At 39.5% G+C, this 24988-nt stretch overlaps 1 pseudogene; it reads left to right on the top strand.

The window, feature by feature from the left end:
• Positions 1-18639: 18639 nt before the first annotated feature.
• LOC118619499 lies at positions 18640-18777 on the top strand (annotated as a pseudogene).
• Positions 18778-24988: the final 6211 nt, after the last annotated feature.

A 24988-nucleotide genomic window follows, 5' to 3' on the forward strand; every position in this document is an offset into this window, starting at 1 on the left:
GTCCCTTTTGTTTTGTGCATAACGTGATAGATAGATGATAGATAGATAGATAGATAGATAGATAGATAGATAGATAGATAGATAATTGATAGAGATGACAGACAGGTAGAAATGGATTAGATGATACGTAGGTAGATACACAGACAGATGAACAGATAGGTAAATACGTGGGTAGATAGGAAGAAATACATACTCATAGAGACAAACAGATGGGTAGATATGATAAATAAACAGATGGACAGAAATAAATATAAAGATTAGATAGATAGATGATGATAGATGATAGATAGATAGATAGATAGATAGATAGATAGATAGATAGATAGATGATAGAATCAGAAAACAAGCTAAAGAAACCACTGAAAGAAAATGAATCAAAACCATATAACGATGCATGATATACATACAACAGAACAGCCTAAGGCTTTTGGTATTTTTTTACTTAATACCTCTCTAAGAACTACAACTCTGGGACATTTTAATATTAAGACTTATTTTACCCAAAAGTCAATCAGAAATTAGGAGGTAGCCCCAATCTATGCAATTCGCCCTTCAATTTGGAAATAGTATGAAGTTGTACAAGTGCTCCAAGAAAACAACAACCTACAAAAACAGTTTGTTTCAGGAACATGCTGTCACCCTGAATTGAGCATAAAACGATAAACTGTAACCTAACCTGGGGACTCACTGGTCTACCACAGAGGCTGTACATGGCAGCAATACCTGTCTATTCTGGATTTAAATTATGAGTCTCCTTTAGAGAGCATTTTCTGGGAAGACTTTCTTTTATAGAGGTTAAAAGGCCAGATGGTTTGGCCTAATCCTTTCTCTGCCTCATTTGAACATTATCAGTAATCTAGTTAAAGAAAGAGGAAATCTGTATCATCAGAGACTAAACAATAGCCCAATAAGCTAGAAAGAAATATTATTCGCCTACAGACTGAATTAATGAATAATAAATTTATCAATTGCAAATTTCTATAAACAGTAATCAGATCACAAAAGCGTTTAAGGGACCTGATAAAAGAAAGGAATCAGGGGGCGGGGGCATCTGTAATATTTTCAATAATAAAGATATATTTTTAAAAATAATAAAAATTTTAAATAAATAGTAACGAAGGAAATTGCAAAAAAGAGTTTAACCTTCAATTTACAGGTGACAGATTATTCCATTGCCTAAACTTCCCTCTAGCCATTTTTATTTTTTTATTAATTAATTTTTCTTACAGATGTTTCTCCTTTTTCCCACACTGATTCCCCCCTCCCCCTCCATCTCTGCCCTTTCCCCAGTTTGTTGTCCATGTCCAGTGTTTCCAGTGTTCATGCATACATGCATATAAGTTCTGTGGGTTATCTCTCCCCCACCACTCCCTCTTCTGGGGATTGTCAGTCTGTACCCCACTTCCACGTCTCTGGGACTACCCCATTCCTCAGACTGTTATGTTCATTATATTCCACAAATAAGTGCAATCATATGAAACTTGTCTTTCTCTGTTTGGCTTGTTTCAGTTAGGATGATACTTTCCAGGTCCCTCCATGTCATCTCAAAGGATAAGAGATTTTCTTTCTTACAACTGCAGAGTACTCCATTGTGTATATGTACCACTGCTTTTTTTTTTTTTTTTTTTTTTATCCTCACCCGAGGACATTTTTCCATTTTTTGTTCAGGTAGAGTGGGAGGGAGAGAGAGGAACAGAGAGAGAGAGAGAGAAACATCAATGTGAAAGGGACACATCGAGTGGCTGCCACCCGCACAACCAACCAGGGCTGGGGACACACTGCAACCGAGGTACGTGCCCTTAGCGGAAACCGAACCCAGGTCTCTCAGGACCACAGGCCGACGCTCTAACCGCTAAGCCAAACCAGCCAGGGTTGTACCACTGCTTTTTTATCCATTCGTCTACTGGTGGACACTTGGGCTGTTTCCAGATCTTAGCTATTGTAAATAGTGCTGCTATAAACATGGGGGTACATACATTCTTTCTAACTGGTGTTTCAGGCTTCTTAGGGTATATTCCTAGAAGTGGGATCACTGGGTCAAATGCCAATTCAATACTTAATTTTTTGAGGTAACACCATATAGTTTTCCACAGTGGCTGCACCAGTCTGCATTCCCACCAGCAGTGCACTAGAGTCCCCTTTTCTCCACACCCTCACCAGCACTTGTTGTCTGATGATTTGTTGATGGCAGCCATTCTGACAGGTGTGAGGTGATACCTCATTGTTGTTTTAATTTGCATCTCTCTGATGATTAGTGATGATGAGCATTTCTTCATATGTCTCTTGGCCATTTGTATGTCCTGTTTGGAGAGGTGTCTATTCAGCTCCTCTGCCCATTTTTTAATTGGGTTCTTTGTCTTCCTTTTGTGGAGTTGTACGAGCACTATCTATGTATTGGAAATTATCTGATATATCATTGGCAATTATACTCTCCCAAACAGTGGGTAGCCTTTCCATTTTGATGATTGTATCTTTCGCTGTGCAGAAGCTTTTGAGTTTGATGTAGTTCCATGTGTTCATTTTCTCCTGTGTTTCTGTTGCCTTAGGTGATGTATCATTAAAAATTCTGCTGCGTATGATGTCCAAAATTTTGTTGTCTACATTTACTTCTATAATTTTTATGGATTCACAGGTCACATTTAAGTCTTTTATGCATTTTGAGTTTATTTTTGTGTATAGTGTAAGCTGATGGTCCAGTTTCATTTTTTTGCATGTAGCTGTCCAATTTTCCCAACACAATTTACTGAAGAGACTGTCTTGACCACTTTATGCTACTGCTACCTTTGTCAAATATTAATTGAGCATATTGCTTTGGATCCATTTCTGGATTCTCTGTTTGCTCCACTGGTCTATATGACTGTTCTTGTGCCAGTACCAGGCTGTTTTGATTACAGTGGCTTTGTAGTATAACCTGAAATCTGGTAATGTGATCCCTCCAACTTTGTTCTTCATTTTCAAGATTGCTGTGGCTATTCGAGGTCTTTTGTGGCTCCATATGAACTTTTGAAGTACTTGTTCTACCTCTGTGAATTATGCCGTTGGTATTTTGATGGGGATTGCGTTGAATCTATAGATTGCTTTCAGTAATATGGACATTTTCATGATGTTAATTCTTCCAATCCATGAACAAGGTATGTGCTTCCACTTTTTTATATCTTTCTCTATTTCTTTTTTCAATGACCTGTAGCTTTCTGCAAATAGGTCCTTTATTGCTTTGGTTAAGTTTATTCCTAGGTATCTTAAATTTTTTGCCAAAATGGTAAATGGGATTGTTTTCTTAGTTTCTCTTTCTGTGAGTTCATCATTGGTGTATAGGAATGGCATCAATTTCTTGACGTTAATTTTGTATCCTGCTACTTTGCCAAACTCATTTATTAAGTCTAGTAGATTTTTGATGGAGTCCTTAGGGTTTTCTATGTATAATATCTTGTCATCTGCAAATAATGACAATTTCACTTCATCTTTCCAATTTGGATCCCTTTTATTTTTTCTTCCTGTCTCATTGCTGTGGCTAAGCCTTCCAGTACTATGTTAAATAAGAGTGGCGAAAGTGGGCATCCTTGCCTTGTTCCTCTTCTTAAGGGAAATGCTTTTAGTTTTTGCCTATTGAGTATGATATTGGCTGTAGGTCTTTCATATATGGCCTTTATTATGTTGAGATATGATCCCTCTATTCCCACATTGCTGAGTGTTTTATCAGAAATGGATGCTGGATTTTGTTGAAGGCTTTTTCGGCATCTATGGATATGATCATGTGGTTTTTATTCTTCATTTTATTTATGTGGTGTATCACGTTTATTGATTTGCGAATATTGTACCAGCCTTGGATCCCTGGATGAATCCCACTTGGTCATGGTGGATAATTTTTTTGGTGTATTGCTTGATCCGATTTGCTAGTATTTTGTTCAGGATTTTGGCATGTATGTTCATCAGGGATATTGGCCTGTAGTTTTCTTTCTTTGTTGTGTCTTTTTCTGGTTTTGAAATTAGAATTATGCTGGCTTCATAAAACGAGTTTGGAAGTCTTCCTTCTTCTTGAATTTTTTAAAATAGTTTGCGGAGAATGGGTATTAGTTCTTTGAATGTTCAGTAAAACTCCCCCGTGAAGGCATCCGGGCCTGGGCTTTTGTTTGCTGGGAGAGTCTTGATTACATCTTCAATTTCATCTGTTGTTAGTGGTCTGTTCAAGTTTTCTATCTCTTCCTGATCCAGTTTTGGGAGACTATGTGTTTCTAAAAATTTGTCCATTTCGCTTAGATTGTCGCATTTGTTGCCATATAATTGTTCATAGCAGTTGTTAACAATCTTTTGTATTTCTGTGGTGTCAGTTGTTACCTCTCCTCTTTCATTTCTGATTTTGTGTATTGGGTTCTCTCTCTCTGTTTCTTGGTGAGTCTAGCTAAGAGCCATCAATCTTGTTTATCTTTTTGAAAAACCAGCTCTTTGTTTCATGGATCCTTTGAATTGTTTTTCTGGTCTCTATGTCATTTATTTCTGCTCTGATCTTTACTATTTCCTTCCTTCTACTTGCTCTGGGGTTTTCTTTTTGTTTGCTTTCCAGTTTTTTAAGTCGTGAGGTTAGATAGTCTATTAGAGATTTTTCTTGTTTTCTGAGGTAGGCTTGTAGTGCTATAAACTTCCCTCTCAGAACTGCTTTCGCTGCATCCCATAGATTTTGTGTTGTTGTGTCTTCATTTTCATTGGTTTCCAGGAAGTTTTTGATTTCTTCCTTGATCTCCTTAGTGATCCATTCATTGTTTAATAACATGCTATTTAGCTTCCATGTGTTCAAATGTCTTTGTATGTTCTTCTTGCAATTGATTTGTAGTTTCATGCCATTGTGATCTGAGAAGATGCTTGATATGATTTCAGTCTTCTTAAACTTGTAGAGACTTAGTTTGTGCCCTAACATGTGGTCTATCTTTGAGTATGTCCCGTGTGCACTTGAGAAGAATGTGAATTCTGTAGTTTTGGGGTGTAATTCTCTGTAGATATCTATTAAATCCATTTGGTCTAGTGCTTCATTTAGAGTCTCTGTTTCCTTGCTAATTTTTTGTCTAGAGGATCTATCCAGTGATGTCAGCGGGGTGTTGAAGTCCCCTGCTATGATTGTATTGCTATTGATTTCTCCTTTGAAGTCCTCCAGAAGATTTTTAATATATTTTGGTGCTCCTATTTTGGGTGCATATATGTTTATCAGGGTTATATCTTCCTGTTGGATAGATTCTTTCAATAGTATGTAGTGGCCTTCTTTGTCTCTACTTAAGGCTTTCATTTTGAAATCTATTTTATCAGATATGAGTATTGCTACCTCAGCTTTTTTTCCTTTCTGTTTGCTTGGAAGATTTTTTTCCATCCCTTCACTTTCGATCTATGTGAGTCTTTTGTTGTGAGGTGGGTCTTTTGTAAACAACATATAGATGAGTCATGCTTTGTTATCCAATCAGCTACTCTGTGTCTTTTTATGGGAGCATTCAGTCCATTTACATTTAAGGTGATTATTTTTTTTTTTTTATTATGAATTTTTATTTATTTTTTTGTTACAGATATTTTACCTTTTTACCCCATTGGCACCCCCCACCCCCCTCCCCCTCCACCCTGTCCCCGGCTTAGTTGTCCATGTCCATTGGTCATGCATACATGCATATAAGTTCTGTGGTTTATCTCTTCCCACCCCCCCACCCCCCCATCCCCTCTTCTGAGGGATGTCAGTCTGTACCCTACTTCCATGTGTCTGGGTCTACTGTATTCCTCAGACTGTTATGTTCATTATATTCCGTATATAAGTGAGATCATGTGGTATTTGTCTTTTTCTGCTTGGCTTCTTTCACTTAGGATAATACTTTCCAGGTCCCTCCATGTCGTCTCAAAGGATAAGAGATCTTTCTTTCTTACCGCTGCATAGTACTCCATTGTGTATATGTACCACAGCTTTTTGATCCATTCGTCTACTGGTGGACACTTGGGCTGTTTCCAGATCTTAGCTATTGTAAATAGTGCTGCTATGAACATGGGGGTACATATATTCTTCCTGATTGGTGTTTCAGGCTTCTTAGGGTATATTCCCAGCAGTGGGATCACTGGGTCAAATGGAAGTTCAATTTTTAATTTTTTGAGGTAGCACCATATTGTTTTCCATAGCGGCTGCACCAGTCTGCATTCCCACCAGCAGTGTATTAGAGTTCCCTTTTCTCCACACCCTCGCCAACACTTGTTGTTTGATGATTTGTTGATGGCGGCCATTCTGACAGGTGTGAGGTGATACCTCATTGTTGTTTTAATTTGCATCTCTCGGATGATTAGTGATGTTGAGCATTTCTTCATATGTCTCTTGGCCATTTGTATGTCCTGTTTGGAGAGGTGTCTATTCAGCTCCTCTGCCCATTTTTTAATTGGGTTCTTTGTCTTCCTTTTGTGGAGTTGTATGAGCTCTCTGTATATATTGGAAATTAACCCCTTATCTGATACATCATTGGCAATGATGTTCTCCCATACAGTGGGTTGCCTTTCCATTTTGATGATCTTTTCTTTTGCTGTGCAGAAGCTTTTTAGTTTGATGTAGTCCCATGTGTTCATTTTCTCCTTTATTTCTGTTGCCTTAGGTGATGTATCAGTGAAAATTCTGCTCCGTATGATGTCCGAAATTTTGTTGCCTACATTTTCTTCTAGAATTTTTATGGATTCACGGGTCACATTTAAGTCTTTTATCCATTTTGAGTTTATTTTTGTGTATGGTGTAAGTTGATGGTCGAGTTTCATTTTTTTGCATGTAGCTGTCCAATTTTCCCAACACCATTTATTAAAGAGGCTGTCTTTACTCCACTGTATGCTCTTGCCACCTTTGTCAAATATTAATTGAGCGTATTGCCTTGGGTCCATTTCTGGGTTTTCAGTTCTGTTCCACTGGTCTATATGCCTGTTCTTGTGCCAGTACCAGGCTGTTTTGGTTACAGTCGCTTTGTAGTATAACCTGATATCTGGTAATGTGATCCCTCCAACTTTGTTCTTCTTTTTCAAGATTGCTGTGGCTATTCGGGGTCTTTTTTGGTTCCATATGAACTTTTGAAGTATTTGTTCTAGTTCTATGAAATATGTCGTTGGTATTTTGATGGGGATTGCATTGAATCTATAGATTGCTTTGGGTAGTATGGACATTTTAATGATGTTAATTCTTCCAATCCATGAACAGGGTATGTTCTTCCACTTTTTTATATCTTCCTCTATTTCTTTTTTCAATGACCTGTAGTTTTCTGCAAATAGGTCCTTTACTTCTTTGGTTAAGTTTATTCCTAGGTATCGTAATTTTTTTGGAGCGATGGTAAATGGGATTGTTTTTTCAGTTTCTCTTTCTGTGAGTTCATCATTAATGTACAAGAATGCCGTCGATTTCTTGACGTTAATTTTGTATCCTGCTACTTTGCCAAATTCATTTATTAAGTCTAATAGATTTTTGATGGAGTCTTTAGGGTTTTCTATGTACAATATCATGTCATCTGCAAATAATGACAGTTTCACTTCCTCCTTTCCAATTTGGATCCCTTTTATTTTTTCTTCATGTCTGATTGCTGTGGCTAAGACTTCCAGTACAATGTTAAACAAGAGTGGCGAAAGTGGACATCCCTGTCTTGTTCCTGTTCTTAATGGAAATGTTTTTAGTTTCTGTCCATTGAGTATGATGTTGGCTGTAGGTCTTTCATATATGGCCTTTATTATGTCAAGATATGATCCCTCTATTCCTACATTGCTGAGCGTTTTTATCAGAAATGGATGCTGGATTTTGTCGAATGCTTTTTCAGCATCTATTGATATGATCATGTGGTTTTTATTCTTCATTTTGTTTATGTGGTGTATCACGTTTATTGATTTGCGAATATTGTACCAGCCTTGCATCCCTGGAATGAATCCCACTTGGTCATGGTGAATAATTTTTTTGATGTATTTCTGGATCCGATTTGCTAGTATTTTGTTCAGGATTTTGGCGTCTATGTTCATCAGGGATATTGGCCTGTAGTTTTCTTTCTTCGTAGTGTCTTTTTCTGGTTTTGGAATTAGAATTATGCTGGCCTCATAGAACGTGTTTGGAAGTCTTCCTTCTTCTTGAATTTTTTGAAATAGTTTGAGGAGAATGGGTGTTAGTTCTTTTTTGAATGTTTGGTAAAACTCCCCCGTGAAACCATCTGGGCCTGGGCTTTTGTTTGCTGGGAGAGTCTTGATTACCTCTTCAATTTCCTTAGTTGTTATTGGTCTGTTCAAGTTTTCTATCTCTTCCGGGAATAGTTTTGGGAGACTGTGTGTTTCTAGAAATTTGTCCATTTCGCTGAGATTGTCGAATTTGTTGCCATATAGTTGTTCATAGTAGTTGTTAACGATCTTTTGTATTTCCGTGGTGTTGGTTGTTACTTCTCCTCTTTCATTTCTGATTTTGTGTATTTGGGTTCTCTCTCTTTGTTTCTTGGTGAGTCTAGCTAAGGGTCCATCAATCTTGTTTATCTTTTCGAAAAACCAGCTCTTTGTTTCATTGATCCTTTGAATTGTTTTTTTGGTCTCTATGTCATTTATTTCTGCTCTGATCTTTACTATTTCCTTCCTTCTACTTGCTCTGGGGTTTTCTTTTTGTTTGCTTTCTAATTCTTTAAGTTGTGAGGTTAGACAGTCAATTAGAAATTTTTCTTGTTTTTTGAGGTAGGCCTGTAGTGCTATGAACTTCCCTCTCAGAACTGCTTTCGCTGCATCCCATAGATTTTGTGTTGTTGTGTGTTCATTTTCATTGGTTTCCAGGAAGTTTTTGATTTCTTCCTTGATCTCCTCGGTGACCCATTCATTGTTTAATAACATGCTATTTAGCCTCCATGTGTTGAAATGTCTTTGCATGTTCTTGTTGCAATTGATTTCTAGTTTCATGCCATTGTGATCTGAGAAGATGCTTGATATGATTTCAATCTTCTTGAACTTGTAGAGATGTAGTTTGTGTCCTATCATGTGGTCTATCTTTGAGAATGTCCCATGTGCACTTGAGAAGAATGTGTATTCTGTAGTTTTGGGGTGTAATTCTCTGTAGATATCTATTAAATCCATTTGGTCTAGTGCTTCATTTAGAGTCTCTGTTTCCTTGCTAATTGTTTGCCTAGAGGATCTATCCAGTGCTGTCAACGGGGTGTTGAAGTCCCCAGCTATGATTGTATTGTTGTCGATTTCTCCTTGGAAGTCCTCCAGAAGATTTTTAATATATTTTGGTGCTCCTATATTGGGTGCATATATGTTTATCAAGGTTATATCTTCCTGTTGGATAGATCCTTTCAATATTATGTAGTGGCCGTCTTTGTCTCTAGTTATGGTCTTCATTTTGAAATCTATTTTATCAGATATGAGAATTGCTACCCCAGCTTTTTTTTGCTTTCCATTTGCTTGGAAAATTTTTTTCCATCCCTTCACTTTCAACCCATGTGAGTCTTTTGTTGAGAGATGGGTCTCTTGTAAACAACATATAGATGAGTCATGCTTTCTTATCCAATCAGCTACTCTGTGTCTCTTTATGGGAGCATTCAATCCATTTACGTTTAAGGTGATTATTGATATGTACTTATTTATTGCCATTTTTGTTTAGTGTGGTTCTATTTTTCTTCCCATTTCTACTGCTAATTACAGCAGTCCTTTTAACATTTCTTGCAGTGCTGGTTTGGTGCTAATGTATTCCCTTAGCTTTTTTTTGTCTGGGAAGCTCTTTATTTGATCTTCTATTTTGAATGATAGCCTTGCTGGGTAGAGTAGTCTTGGATTCATATTCTTGTTTTTCATGACTTTGATTACTTCATGCCATTCCCTTCTGGCCTGTAGAGTTTCTTGTGAGAAGTCAGCTGAGAGCCTTATGGGGTTCCCTTTGTAGGTAACCTGTTGCTTATCTCTTGCTGCTTTTAGGATTCTCTCTTTGTCTTTAATTTGTGGCATTTTAATTACTATGTGTCTTGGTGTGGGCCTGTTTGGGTTCTTCTTACTTGGGACTCTCTGTGCTTCTTGAACTTGAATGCCTTCTTCCTTCACCAAATTAGGGAAGTTTTCTCTCACTATTTTTTTGAATATATTCTCTATCCCTTGCTCATTTTCTTCTTCTTCGGGGACTCCTATGATGCGAATATTATTACGTTTCCAGTTGTCCCATAGTTCTCTTAAGCTGTCTTCCTGTTTTTTAATAGTTTTTTCCTTTTGTTGTTCTGATTGGTTGATTTTTTCTACCCTGTCTTCTAATTCACTGATCCGGTCCTCAGCTTCCCCTACTCTGCTTTTTAAACCTTCCAATGTGTTTTTCATTTCGGATATGTCATTTTTTATCTCTTCTTGTTGGTTTTTAATTTCCATTTGGCTTATTTTCAGTGTCTCTATGTCCTTACTCATGCTGTTCAGCTTCCTCAAGATCATGGCTCTGAATTCTAGCTCTGTTAACATGCCTAATTGCTCCACATTGATCTCATCTTCGGTGGAGGTGGTTTGCTCTTTCATTTGGCTTCTGTTTCTGTGTTTCACCATTTTAGCTATCACTCTGGGCTTTGGAGCCTGTCAAGTTCTCCCTGTGGGTGTTGGTGTTCTGCTGTTTGTGGCTCCCTCTCCTGTGTTTAGATGAGCGAGGGAGGACCCGCGTTTAACACCACTGTCAAGTCTTACTTTCCTGGTTAAAGTTGCCAGCCCAGGAAACGTACTGTTATCCTCTAGCTTTTTGCCTGGAAGCTAGCAGTCTAGGTTAATTGATGAGTTTTGGGTTGTCAGTTGATTGAAAAACTCCCTCTGGTGCTCAGCCAAGGGGCTTTCACGAGGGTGGGGCAGATGCTGGTCCTTAGTGAGCCTCAATTAACACTTCAATGGCCCACAGGGTGGGGTTGGATCTCCGAGGGAGGGGCTGCTGCCTTTCCCCAGAGCCCTGGGAAGAAGCAATGTGGCCACCATCCTGAGTGGCTGCACTCAGCCAAAGCTCTGAGAACCCTCCAAACCCCGAGTGTCCCGACACAGTTCCAGTCCAGTGTGCCCTCCCTCTGCCGGAGCCCAAGGTGAGTGGCTGTGGCTGTTTTAGCCTCTGTCCCGGCTCTGCGCTGTGGAGCCACCTGGGAGTGTGACCCGAGGGCGCTGCTCCCAGCTAAGGCCGCTGGCGAGCTGCCGACCGCGGGCTCCCAGCCCCCGACTCGCGCCTTCGCAAGCCTACCGGGATGGAGTCAGTGTCCCTCGTTGTATGGTCCTCCAAGCTGCTTCTCTGTTGGTTTTTCCCGTCGATTTGTCTGTGTTATAGTTGTAATTCCAGTTTGGCTCTGGGAGACGGTCTGTGTAGCTCCGTTCACTCCGCCGCCATTTTTCGGTCTCTAAGGTGATTATTGATATGTACTTATTTATTGCCATTTTTGTTTAGTGTGGTTCTATTTTTCTTCCCATTTCTCCTGGTAATTACAGCAGTCGTGTTAACATTTCTTGCAGTGCTGATGTGGTGCTAATGTATTCCCCTAGCCTTTTTTTCATCTGGGAAGCTCTTTATTTGACCTTCTATTTTGAATGATAGCCTTGCTGGGTAGAGTAGTCTTGGATTCAGATCCTTGTTTTTCATGACCTTGATTACTTCATGCCTTTCCCTTCTGGCCTGTAGTGTTTCTTGTGAGAAGTCAGCTGAGAGTCTTATGCGGTTTCCTTTGTGGGTAACCTGTTGTTTATCTCTTGCTGCTTTTAGGATTCTCTCTTTGTCTTTAATTTTTGGCAGTTTGATTACTATGTGCCTTGGTGTAAGCCTGTTTGGCCTCTTCTTACGTGGGGCTCTCTGTCCTCTAGGTATTTTTAAACACTTACTTAAAGAAACTTAAATTTTGAAGTCATGAAAGTAAAATTTAGGTAAATATTCAAATTTATTGACCATTCAAGAAAATGTATCACATTTTCAGTTTTTTCACCGATGTCCCCAATGAGTATTTTATTAGCAGATTCCATTTTAATGTTAACAAAAATAATAATTTCATATAATTCACTGATTAATACAAGAAAATAAAACCCCTCTCATTCCTTTAGAGATTTGCTTTCTACACTGTCAAGCAAAATGTTCTGGAAGCACAGAAGAAAAGTAGGGCTACCCATGAGAAAGGAGTCTGCCCATCTGGACCTCAGAAGCTTGTGACTATCTGACTTGGTTGGAAAAAAATAAATTTGGGACAATGGAATTGCTTTTCTGAATACTAAGTAGAAAATGAAAAGAAATAGGAATGGACATTGGATTTCTGACATCTTCTCAGCCACTATCTGGCAAAGGTATATGTCCTCATCTTAACCCATTCTTATCCATCTATCAAAACTGCCACTAATTCTGAGGCAGAGTTTCTCAACCTCAGCACTGCTATTCTCTAGGGATGGATAATTGTTGCAGGGGCTGTCCTGTGCATTGTAGGTTGTTTAACACCAACCCTGGCCTATGTTCAATAGATACCAGTGGTACTCTCACCTTCCTCACCCTTGTTATGACAACCAGAAATATCTCCAGATGTTGTCAAATATCCCCTGGGAAACAAAATCGCCTCCAGTTCAGAACCACTGCTATAAAACATCTAGACTCATTTAAAAAATACCCCGAAGGACTGTTTTGTTTCTCACAATTCACAAGGCCACAGGCTGCATTCTGAACCCAGACAGCCAATGCAGATATAGACCATAAGGAGAAGGTGGATGGGGTGGGGAGACTGGCCAGGGCACATCCAACATTATTAGTGGAAAAACAACTCCATGCCATGTCTGATCAATGATGAGCTAATGGCACCAACCCTGGGTCTGACAAACATCATAAAAGAACAAAAGAACACACACAGAATTTCTCTCTATCCTAGCCATCAAAAGAATGGCTAAATCTCAAACTTATGCCTATTAATATTAGACTCTGATGATTATTATAAGGGAAAATATTTTCAAAACAGAACTTTTCCACAGGAACCAGGCCATTTTCACTCTTTACAATTCAATTTATTGATTTAAAAACCAGACCAAGCCCAGCCAGTGTGGCTCAGTGGATTGAGCATCATTCCATAGTCAGGGCACATGCCCAGGTTGGGGGCTGGATCCCCAGTGGGGGGCGTGTAGGAGGGAGCCGATCAATGTTTCTCTCACATTGATGTTTCTATCTCTTTTTCCCTTTCTCTCTCACTAAAAAAAAAAAATAATAATAATAATAATAATAATAAAAACATTTTTTTTAATAGTTCAAATAAATAAATAAAATAGAAAAGTAAAAACCAGACCCACAGCACACAGGCTTGGGCCCCTCTTGACCCGGGGCCATGAGGCCATGCAAATCCTCCCAAACTCTTCCATTGCTACTTGATTTAAAGGCAGTACATTTTAACTGGAAATGATTTGTGACAGCTCATAAACAGCTCTGAATACAAACCACTGTCAAAGGAGGTATTAACAAATTTGTACTTCTCAAATTCCCACATAAGCAATTTTCTCATCAATGCTGACAAGAGTAATGTTTAAGAAAAATGCAACAAACAGTTCTGAGATCTATGGGCAATGTTTTCCAAATTAAGTGCACCAAGGTATATCAGACAGCTATTTCATTTCAGCAATATGAATTTCCTTTCACCCTAGCAGGTGCACCTGTAACACTGGGTGCCCAAACACCTGGGCTTTTCCCCTCCATTCACTCAACCCCCACTTTTGCCCCTCGCCTTAGAAAAGAGAAGGCTCTCTATTGCATGCCAAACACACACCAGTTTACCAAGGGTCTCATTTTGAAAGATCTCTCTAAGTAAGCATCTAAAAGTGCCAGGCTGCTGGAGATGCTGTTGGCAGTGATCTGTAACTTGACCCTGTTCACAGCAGGTCCAAAGACCCAGATGAAATCCTGAAGCAAGGTTTCAGAAATGCTTAAAATTGTTCTCACTCAGTACCTCTCAAACTTTAAGGTGCACAAATCCCCTGGGGATCTTGTTAAAGGCAGGTTCTGATTTGTGGGTCAGGGTGAGGCTGAGAGTCTGCATTTCTAACCAGCATCGTAAGAGGATAATTCAGAGAACAGAGCTAGGAAAAGGACCCATACTTAAAAAAGGAGCCATTTCTACTTCCAACATAGAGAGGACCAACCTCAAACATAAGAGAATGTTTTTAGAGGAAGGAAACAGATTTAGATTCACCCGAACTTCCAACTACCACATCAGGGCAGTTCATGGATCTAAGTCCTTTCAACATATATAATCACTGTTCTAATTTCCAATAGAATAGAGCATTAAAACCTTCTGTGTGTGTACACAGCACCCTTTCCCCTAGAGAATCAAATACTTTAAATTGAATCTTTCTTGCAAAGGAACTCCATTTGACTTTCGGTCAACGATTAACACTCATAATGTCCTAAATAAGTGGTAAGATGCTTTCAAAAAGGCTAGAAAGCACAAAGGTTAGGCAGAAACAAGATCACAACAAAGTAGTAATAAAAGTAAGACAAAATTCTACTACTGCTGCCCTGGCCGATTTGACTCAGAGGTTTGGTTCCCGCTAAGGGCATGTACCTGGGTTGCAGTTTGTCCCCAGCCCTGGTTGGGGTCATGTAGGTGGCAACCAAATGATGTGTCTCTCTCACATCAATGTGTCTCTCTCTCTTCCCCCCCTCTCCCTCCCACTCTATCTGAAAATAAATGCAAAAAAATGTCCTTGAGTAAGGATAAAAAAAAAAAAAAGCTACTATTACTAATAATAAATTGTTTCCTCCTTCCCTAATCTTCCCATCCTGATGAAATATAACTCCAGTTGCTCGGGCAAAAACTCTGATGTACCCTTGTCTTTCTCAGCCCTCAGCAAATCCTCGTAGCTCCACCTTCCAGGTCCTGATTCATTCTCTCCACCTGGACCACCCTGGCCTGAGAACCATCATCTCTAGGGACTCGATAGTGCAGCAGCCTCCTCTACTGTCATCCCAGTTCAGCTCACTTTACCACAGTCATATAACCTAAGCCAAGCCCTGGCCGGTTTAGCTCAGTGCTTAGAGCGTCAGCCTGAGGTCCAGAGAGACCCAGGTTCAGTTCCCAACAAGCGCGTGTACCTCGGTTGCAGTTTGTCCCCAGCCCTGGTTGGTCATGTGGGTGGCAGCCACTCAATGTGTCCCTTTCATGTCAATGTTTCTCTCTCTCCCCCTCCCACTCTATCTGAACAAAAAAAATGGGGAAAAAAAATGTTCTCAGGTGAGGATAAAAAAAAAAACCCTAAGCCAAGACACTGCTATGTTCCAAGCCTGGACTGGCCCCTGTTCACCAGAGCCTTATAGAGCCATCCACACTCGCACATGCACACACACACACACACACCTGGCCTATCCTTCTCTCTTCCCCTTGCTCCTCTCCAGCCACATGACCTTGAACACTCCAGGCAAGATCTTGCCTCAGTGCCTTTGCACAAAATTCCCTCTGCTTGGAAATGTTCCCAATATCCATGTGGGTCACTACCTTGGATCCCTGCTTAAATATCACCTGACAAATAAAGCTTTCCCAGGACCCTGCACATGAAACCCCACTTTTTGATAACAGTGCACCTTTTTAAATTAAAATAATTGGGTTTTTGTTCTTCTAAATGTTTTATTTTTTAATGCTTGTTACTTATGGTCATTTTTGTTTGGTGAGGCTCACTCTAGTCAGACTAAGATCACATCTCGTTCTAGCATAGCCATGAATAAGGACAACATTAGATGTATCTGTGAAAACAAACACTTCAGCTGGAGTTTTAGGCCCTGCTATGCCCCAGATTAGCTGTGCAGCCTCAAAGCAGCCCTTTCCCTGTCTGTGCCCAGCCTTCTTCATCTGTGTGGTCAAGTGGAAACAGAGCTTGTCATCCCACTGCTTCAAATACCCCAATGGCTTCCCGAAGCCCATAAGACCTCACATAGTCTCAGAAGAGAAAACCCTTAACCAGCCTGTGGGACCCCTTGCTGCCCCCCACACACTCCCTCCCAGGCTGTTCCGCTGCCTGAATTGTTGAGAACCTGTCCCATCAACTCTCCCTGCATGCCTGCCAGGGAAGCAGGGAACCTCAACCTCTCTCACATATTTGCTTGCCTTGGGGACTTTCCCAAGGGGCAAGTCTATATTCATTCACAGGACTGCTAGACCAATGTGTTCTCCCACTTTACAGCCAGCTCCTGAGCTGGTGAATGAGCTGGTGAGGGGGTCACCAGAAACTTCAGTCTCATGGGCAGTGACACTGGAGTGTAAAGAGGGAAGTACAGCCCTGAGCCTGATAAAGAGCACTTGTGTTCATGTCTACAAAAAAGTAATAAAGCCCTGGCCGGTTTGGCTCAGCGGTTAGAGCATCGGCCTGCAGTCCGAAGAGACCTGGGTTCGGTTCCCGCTAAGGGCATGTACTTCGGTTGCAGTTTGTCCCCAGCCCTGGTTGGTGTGCGGGTGGCAGCCACTCGATGTGTCCCTTTCATGTCGATGTTTCTCTCTCTCTCTCTCTTCCTCTCTCTCCCTCCCACTCTATCTGTACAAAAAATGGAAAAATGTCCTCAGGTGAGGATAAAAAAAAAAAAGTAATAAAAATATGACTGATTATGATAGATGGGTCTTTAAAAGAATAGCAAAAGACTATTCTGAATTCCAAGTTTTTCTGTTTTCATTGATTACATTCCTTCTTTCCTTCTGTCTCTGTCCCTCTCTCCTTTTTTTGCAGAATTTACAAGATAATAGACACTGTGCCTCCCATTACAAATTAATCCCCATAAGCATCATGTGTCATAACCAGCCTCCAAAGGAAACTTGCCTGCTCGCATTAAATCAGTCAAAAGAAAGCCTTATTAACCATCCTAATGCTAGTTTACCCTGCAGGGTTAGAAATTCCTTGGGGGCAGAGCAGGAGAGAAGAAAAAAAGGATTTTTAAAATATTATTCTTCTTAGATTCATATTACATCTCTATAAAGAAACGGAGTCAATGACACACCTCCAATAAACAGTCTAAGCATGCTCATGCACAAAAGGGCAGAAACACATGAAAATGTATCTAGCTTCCCTCACAACGGTTGCCTCTGGTCACCTTCAGGCTCTGGCTCCTGCTGCCTGTTTCCTCGGGGCCACTGCTCTCCTGGCCTCAGCAACTGCAAATGTCTGACACTTTTTCATCTCCCTCCTTTTTTCTCTTGTGGCAGCAGTCTGGACCCCTCATCTCAGGCCCAGACTGGCCTGAGAGCCCAGGGAGCAGGGGCAAGGGAGGTGGTGTGCCAGGAGTGAGAAGGCCTGGACCCTGGACCCTCTGGCTGCCCCAGCTGCCCCACTTGCATGCGTTCGTCTCATGTCATCTATTCCCTGAAGCCTTATGGTACAGGCAGTTTGTAAAAACAGCAATATGCAAAGACACAAAGCAAACAGAAGAAAAAACTAACAAGACTATGTGGATACTACAAAGGTGGGGCAAAAGTAGGCTTATAGTTGTGAGCACATAAAGCACAGAGTTTATTTTTGTATTTTTATTTACTAATTGTTGCATTATTTTCCATATGAACTATAAACCTATTTTTGCCCACCCCGGTATAATAGAAACAAGGATTGCCTCTCTGCAGAGGGACCAGATTCAGACATCCTTAGAAGATGGCAGAGGAGGCTGGTTTTAAACATTTCACATAAGCCTTATTGTAAGATCAACCAGTATCATCTTAGGTTCTCACACCACCTCCTCTGCATTTTTCAATGGTCTTCTGACATTATGTAATTCAGATATTTGCCACACGCATCACAGTCATCTCTGAGATTCCACCGTTAGTGTGGACTGATTGATTCATATGAGGACACAGAGCTACACACTACATTTTTGTGTGACGGGTATATAAAAAAAATGCATCAATATCTACCCATAATTAATTTCTAATTCTTAAGATGACTAAATACAGAGGTCGACCTTAGTGCCCATATCTACAGCAGTCCCAGTGCCTAACATTGCTCAGGGGACCCACCAAGTTCCAATGGAATGACGGCAGTGCTAACCTTGTCATCAGTCCTGGGTTTCTATTTGTAATCATAATAATATTAGCAATGACTGCTGGAAGTATATCACGTGTGTATCAAAGTCAACCTGAGGCCAGACCTAGTTAGACATAGTGCCTGCAGCCTTCCCCTGGGTCCCTAGCACCTGGCAGCATCTGCCAGAGTATCCACAGTAAATAACTGTTGAAGGAATGAATGTGGATTTGCATTTAAGCTTCAACAATGTCAGGTTTTCATCAAAAACTTCATTTACAGAAAGAAGAACTATTCCAATATGAGGAGACAGTCAACACATACTGTTTTTCAGTGGAAGGCCCAAATCCCCTTCTATGGAACTAAACAAAATACTATTTTCAATTTGACATGTTTAGTCACCAGAGTTGAGTTTTCGTATAGGCCACTAACTTATTTTGAAGACCAATAAGAAAGACATCTTAGCCTTCTCCAGTAGCCAGCCACCAGGTCAGGAATTCCACATTTGGATTAAACAACTGTTCTTCAAGACACTATCTCATTAAAATGTAAATAACCCCAAGGGGTCAATAGTGAAAATACTAACAGCTATTAACACCTTGGTACAAAGTAGATTAGCAGTTATAGTTCAACCATAAACCTATTTATCAGTAGGCTGGTGGTTCATACATTCATTCAACACACTATCAGCAGATAATGCTCAGCTGGGGTAATGACTATAATGGGCACCAGCCAATGTACTCCAGATGTGCTGAACCCTGTAATTTCTCAAAATGTGGGAAACTCTACTATATAACTTGTGGTAGTAGGGGACTCCTTTTGTTCTCTCCCCTGGTAAAGAGTGAGAGAGAAGAAATTTTTAAAAATAAACTCTGCCAGGAGAAATAGTACATTTGGGGCAAAGGGGTATTTCTTCAACCCTCTGTCATCCAAGGGTGACATAAGGATCCTGGGCACCTCAGGAAGGTGTAATATGAAAATAAGGCAGTTGTTCTCTTGTTAGACTCTGCACTTCAGTCTGGGGCTCTTACAATCACATATTCTCAAGAAAAGTGAAGTTATGTAGAGTTGGAGAAGTTTTCTGAACTTCTGGATCACACTGAATAATAAACATAGCTAGAAGTGATGAAGAAAGGCTCTGGAGTGAGTGTGTGTGCCAAACAAATCCTATTGCATACTCCTTGTATTTCGAACATTTTTCTTAGAAACTGTGGCAGAAAGCAGGGAAAAGATCAAATCCAATTCTTCTGTAAAGGTGCTTTCATGAGAAACTCCAGAGCATTAAGAAGGGAACCACGTGATGATACACAACGAACATGCAACCAGGTACAAACTCAGCAGATATCATATACACACATGTAAAGGGTACTGCTGAGGGTTATAATTACTTGTTTAAGGCCAACTTATTCAATAGGAAATGAGAATTGTTGGAAACAAGTAAGATTAGCCATGTTGATCACCATTGAGAATGGGATTCACTAGCCCTAGCCAGTTTGGCTCAGTGGTTAGAGCATCAGCCCATTGACCGAAGTCACAGGTTCGATTCCCAGTCAAGGGCACATACCTTGGTTGCAGGTTCAATCCCCGGCCCCTGCAGAGATCATGCAGGAGGCAACCAACTGATGTGTCTCTCCCACATCAATGTTTCTCTTTCTCTCTCTCTTTCCCACCCTCCCTCCCACTATATCAAAAAAATCAAAAGAAAAATATCCTTAGGTGAGAATTAAAAACAAACAAAGAATGGGAGTCACTATACTGTTCTCCACTTTTCTAGAGTTTAAAATTTTACCATAATAAAAGGATAAAAATAAAATTGTTTAAAGAATAAAAATGAGCAGTGGCTAAATGCAACTTGGCATATTGGATTGGATTAGGGAACAGAAAAAAAACATAAGTAGAAAAACTGGTGAAATCCAAATCAAGTCTGTGGTTTAATTTAGTTTCTGATATATGATCAAATTATCACAATGTTAATGTGATAAAGTGTGCCGTGGTTGAGTAAGATGTTAACAGACACACACCTAGGAGATGTCCAGTTCAGTTCAAGACCATTGCAATAAAGTGAGTATTGCAAAAAAGTAAGTCCTAATCTTTTTACCAGTGGAGGGCCTTGACCTCCAATTAGTAAAAACGTAACATCTGTGAAGCGCAATAAAGCAAAGCACAATAAAACGAGGTATGCCTACATTAGAAAAGATTGGATGAAAGACTCATGGGAACTCTCTGCACCATCTTTGTTACTCTTCTATAAATCTACAATTATTTCAAAATAATTAAGGGAAATTTTTTTTTAAATCAGTAGCTTAGTAATAGAAACGGGAGAGATATAGATTTTAAAATCCTACAACCTGATTACGGGTTATAGTAGAGGTATAACCCGTAATACCTACTATCTCCTGGCTCGTAAAAAGTGAGCCAGCATAGAATTTAATCACATTCTCAACTGCTTCAAAACAAAGTACCTATGAATAACTTAACCAAGGATGTAAAAAAAACCTGTACTCAGAAAATTATAAGACACTGAAGAAAGAAATTTGAAGATACAAATAAATGTAAGCATACACTGTGTTCATAGGTAGAACGAATTAACATTACTAGAATGTCCATACTAGCCCTGTATTTTTCTCAGTGGTTAGCGCATCAGCCCGCAGACCAAAGAGTCCTGGGTTCAATTCCGGCCAAGGACACATACCTCGGTTGCAGTTCGTCCCTGGTCCTGGTCGGGGTTGTGCAGGAGGCAACCAATGGATGTTTCTCTCTCTTTCTTTCTTTCTTTCTCCCTCTCTTTCTTTCTTCCTCCCTCTCTCCCTTCCACTCTATCTGAAGATAAATGGAAAAATATCCTCAAGTAAGGATTAAAAATAAATAAATAAAAATAAAATAAAATGTCCATACTATCCAAAGTAATCTATAGATTTAATGCAATTCCTATCAAGAGACCAATGGCATACTCAATTACCTCAAATAGTAACAGCAATCTTAAGAAAGAAGAAGAAAATTGGATTAACCACACTACCTGATATCAAACTATACTACAAGGCCATAGTAAATCAAAACAGCATGATACTGGCATAAAAAGAGGCATATAGATCAATTAAACAAAACAGAGAGCCCAGAAGTAAACCCACACATTTATAGTCAAATAATATTTGACAAAGGAGGCAAAACACACAGTGGAATAAAAATAGTCTATTCAATAAATGGTGTTGGTAAAACTAGACAGATACATGCAAAAAAATAAAAATAGACTACCTTCTTACACCACACAAAAGAATAAACTCAGAATAGATTAAAGACTTAAATGTTAGCCCTGGCCGGTTTGGCTCAGCGGGTAGAGCGTCAGCCTGCGGTCCGGAGAGACCCGGGTTCGGTTCCCGCTAAGGGCACGTACCTTGGTTGCAGTTTGTCCCCGGCCCTGGTTGGGTCATGTGGGTGGCAACCACTCGATGTGTCACTTTCACGTCGATGTTTCTCTCTCTCTCTCTCTCCCTCCCACTCTATCTGAACAAAATATGGAAAAATGTCCTCAGGTGAGGATAAAAAAAAAAAGACTTAAATGTTAGACTCAAAAACCTAAAAATCCTAGAAGAAAACATAGGCAGTAAAATCTCGGACATTTCTCATAGCAAAATTTTTTCTGATATATGTCCTCAGGCAAGGGAAATTAAAGAAAAAATAAACAAATGGGACTGCATCAAACTAAAAAGTTTTTGCACACCAAAGGAAACCATCAACAAAATTAAAAGACTACCACTGGATAGGAGAACAGATTTCCCATGATGCACCTTATAAAGGGTTAATATCCAAAATTTATAAAGAACTTGCAAACTCAATACCAAAAAACAAACAATCTAATTAAAAAATTATACAAAGAGAAGAATAGATACTTCTCCAAAGAGGACACACAGATAGCCAACAGATATGAAACAATGTTTAACATCACTAATCATCATAGAGATGCAAATTAAAACCAGAACAAGATATCACCTCACACATGTCAAAATGGCTATCATCAATAAATCAACAAACAACAAGTGTTGGTGAGGGTGTGGAGGAAAGGGAACGCTGGTGCTCTGTTAGTGGGAATGCAGATTGGTGCAGTGACTATGTAAAGCAGTATGAAGTTACCTCTCAAAAATTTAAAACTGGGAACTGCCTTATGACCCAGAGATTCCACTTCTGGGAATTTACTGAAGAAACCCAAAAGACTAATTTGAATGTTCAATGCAACATTACTTACAATAGCCAATATCTGAAAGCAGCTCAACTGTCTGTCAGTGGATTGCTGGATAAAAAAGGTACAGGAGAGGAAAGTGGAAAATCTCAGTGGAGTGAATGGAAGCTACACAGACTGTCACCCAGGACCAAACTGGAAGCACAACTAAATTAAAGACAAATCATCAGGAAAAAACAACTTAAAAGCAACTGCAGAGAATCCAAACAACCAGGGACAGAAAAAATGATACCAAATCAAGTCTGGTAGAACCGTGAAGGTGTGTGAGGGCAGGCTGATAGCCCATGAACAGCAGGGGAGAGCTGTATTAGATGAGTGTGCTTCTCGCTGAGAAAAGGGGGGGGTTAAAAAGCACCAAAGCAGCTACAGCCACTCACCTTGGGCTCCAGCAGAGGAAGGGCAGACTGGACTGCAACTGTGTGAAGAGAGTCTGGAGCGCCTGGATCGGGAGAGCTGGACAGGAGGACACAAGGAGATATGTCCTGAATCATTCCCTCACAGGACAGTAGCCATATTACTCAAAGAGCACCTTCCCAGAGCCCCTGAGAGAATCAACGGCCCCTCCCACAGGAATTCAACACTATCAGGCCACAACAGAAATGCAAACTGAGTTTCATTAACAGCTAGAGACAACCAGCAAGCAAGGAGAGGGGGAAAAAGCCATTACCCCACCCACTAGAAATCCTCTTACACCTGAGGTATTTTTCATTCAGCTGAGGGTTACAAATAGAGGCTCATCAAGTAACTGAGACTAATAGCCTCCAGGCAAAAAGCTAGAGGTTAAGTGAAATTCTCCTTGGATTGCAAATGTACCCAGGAAAGTAAGACTTCACATGGTGTTTAACATGGGTCCTCCCACACTCATCAAAATCCAGTAGAGGGAGCCACTACTAGTGGAACAAAAACACACACAGGGAAAATTTGGCAAACTCCAAAACGTACGGAGACAGGCAAAATGGTGAAACAAAAAAACAAATCCCAAATGAAAGAATAAGATAATTCTGCAGGAGAAGAAATAAATAACATAAAATTAAGCAACATAACAGGGAGAGTTCAGAGTAATAATCATGAGAAAGCTCAACATCATGAGTAAAGATACACTAGCATTGAAAACCAACCAACTGGAAATGAAGAAAGACATAGCAGAAATAAAGAACACACTGGAAGGAATAACCAACAGAGTAAACAAATCCAAGGACCAGATCAGTGAATAAGAAGACAGGTTAGAAAAAAAATCACCCAATCAGAAAACAAAAACAAACAAACAAAAAATTAAAAAACAAAAGAAAGCCTAAGAGAATTGTGGCACAATATGAAATGTAACAATATCTACATCATGAGTGCCAGAGGAAAAAGAAAATGAGCAAGGCTTAGAGAATATATCTGAAGAAATAGTGACTAAAACCTTCCCTAGCTTGGTGAAAGAAAAAGGCATACAAGTTCAAGAAGCTCGCAGAGCCCCAAGTGACAAGAACCGAAAGAGGCCCACACCAAGACACATAGTAATTAAAATGCCAAATATTAAAGACAAAGACAGAATCCTAAAGGCAGCAAGAGATAAGCAACAGGTTACCTACAAAGGAACACCCACAAAGCTATCAGCTGACTTGTCAATAGAAACGCTACAGGCCAGAAGGGAATGGAATGAAGTAATCAAGGTCATGGAAAACAAGGATCTGAATCCAAGACTACTCTATCCAGCAAAGCTGTCATTCAAAATAGAAGGTGAAATAAGCGCTTCCCAGACAAAAAAAAAAAAAAAAGGCAAGGGAATATATTAGCATCAAATCAACACTCCAAAAAATGTTAAAAGAACTGCTGTAAAACAAGCAAAAAAAATTAAAATAGGAAGACAAACATAACCATAATAAACAAAAATGACAATAAATAAGTACATATCAATAATAATGTTAAATGTAAATAGATTAAAAGTTCCAATCAAAAGACATAGAGTAGCTGAAGGGATAAGAAAACATGACACATACATATATTGTTTACAAGAGACCTATCTCACAACAAAAGACTCACATAGGTTGAAAGTAAAGGGATGAAAAAATTGTTCCAAGCAAACAAAAAGAAAAAAAAGGCTGGGGTAGCAATACTCATATCTGATAAAATAGATTTCAAAATGAAGGCTATAACTAGAGACAAAGAAGGCCACTACATATATTGAAAGGATCTATCCAACAGGAGGATAAAACCTTGGTAAACATATATGCACCCAATATAGGAGCACCAAAACATATTTAAAAACTTCGGGAGGACTTCAAAGGAGAAATCAACAGCAATACAATCATAGCAGTGGACTTCAACACCCTGCTGACATCACTAGATAGATCCTCTCAACAAACAATTAACAAGGAAACAAAGATTCTAAATGAATCAAATGAATTTAATAGATATCTACAAAGAATTATACCCCAAAACTATAGATTTCACATTCTTCTCAAGTGCTCATGGGACATTCTCAAAGATAGGCCACATGTTAGGATACTAACTAAGTCTCTACAAGTTCAAGAATACTGAAATCATATCAGGCATCTTCTCAGATCACAATGACATAAAACTAGAAATCAATTACAATAAAAACATGCAAAAATATTTAAACACAAGGAGGCTAAATAGCATGTTATTAAAAAAACGATTGGATTACCAGAGATCAAGAAAGAAATTAAAAACATCTTAGAAACCAATGAAAATGAACACAAACAACATAAAATCTATGGGATTCAGCAAAAGCAGTCCTGAGAGGGAAGTTGATAGCACTACAGGCCTACCTCAAGAAAAAAGAACAATTTCTAATTGATTTTC

Source organism: Molossus molossus, unplaced genomic scaffold (assembly GCF_014108415.1).
Source record: "Molossus molossus isolate mMolMol1 unplaced genomic scaffold, mMolMol1.p scaffold_m16_p_6, whole genome shotgun sequence".
Lineage (NCBI taxonomy): Eukaryota > Metazoa > Chordata > Mammalia > Chiroptera > Molossidae > Molossus > Molossus molossus.